This window comes from Sander vitreus, chromosome 16 (genome assembly GCF_031162955.1).
Source record: "Sander vitreus isolate 19-12246 chromosome 16, sanVit1, whole genome shotgun sequence".
NCBI lineage: Eukaryota > Metazoa > Chordata > Actinopteri > Perciformes > Percidae > Sander > Sander vitreus.
In genome coordinates this window covers 26680939-26682254 of record NC_135870.1, presented here as the reverse complement: position 1 = coordinate 26682254, position 1316 = coordinate 26680939, and positions in this window count along the sequence as shown.

Here is a 1316-nt window from a genome sequence, read left to right as displayed (position 1 = left end):
GTATGTGGGCGTGAGCGTTATGAACATCAACAAAAGAGAGAACAAGAGAAAGGCGAAAGGAAAGAGAAGACGATAAGGACTAAGGTTACAGCAGAAGACAACAGATATGTGGATTTGACTTGCAATAACAGGTAGAGTAAACCTTTAAGATAAATTAACGTTATACTTATATATGACACAGACTACGCGAACTACATTTTTCGCTTCTGCGGTTTTTTTCTGCTAACACCTTACTCGAAAGAGGAAAAAAAACGGATGAAAGTGACTGGTCGACAATGGGACCTCCATTATTTACTTTAACGTTAGCTAGGTATACTGTTAAGAAAGGCTAATGATTGTTGAAAATTAATAACGTCTGTTTTTCTGCAATCATTTTCCCATCGCAAAATTTTGACAGAACTCGTACGGAACGTTTGAAATGGTATTGAAGAGTATTTTCTATTTGAAAGCTCTGTAAGGAAATAGTGGCATTTATAGTGAGTGTTTCCTTTTTCTTTTAGGGGTTTAAACATAAAAATAACTATAACATTCGTTTGCAAGTCCGATTTCCTTCCTATAGCCAAATATATTTTTCTTCTGGTCTGTTGTTGGTATCCCCTGGATCCGACTCCTGTCCAAAGCAGAGCTTTTTAACACGATTATATTCACAAAAATAAACCACCAGAAACACATTTTGATCGGTTTAGTACATTTATGCCAAGCTGTAATCTATAAAACATTCGTTTCTGATAATGGTGTTGAACATTATAGTTTGATAGACCCTTTATTTCACGAACGAAAAAAGCAGCCCCTCCCCCGCTCCTACCAGAAAGGATTTAAAACGCTAACGTTAGCTAGCTGCTGCTGGTTAACGTTTGCCTCCTCGGTTATCATCAACTAAAAGGATAAAACTAAGGATTTCCAGCAGCGTGGATTATGTTGTGTGTGTCTTAAGTTGTTAAGTAACAGACAGAACCTTGGAAAAGCAGTTGTTTTTAGGTCAGAGGACATAGAAAGCGTTTACTAGAGGAAATCTGACACCGCAGCCCAGCTGAGGGAAGTGAGCTGGGCTGTGACCCTTGTTAGGACTGAGAGCAAATTAAGGCCAATACAACACATATCACAAAAGAAAAAAGTTTTTTTGTTTGTTAGTTTTTTACCAAACATGGATAAATATCGGAACGATTGCAGTTGCCCAGGTATTACGTAAAAAATATCTTCGTTTGTTCCCCTCTCTTTTTAAAAAAAATCCATTTTCTAATAGCCTTGAAACCAAACGAGTATGCTGTTGTGTTTAAAGCTCTCTCCATTTCTTGTTCATTATTTATGGTGGTACG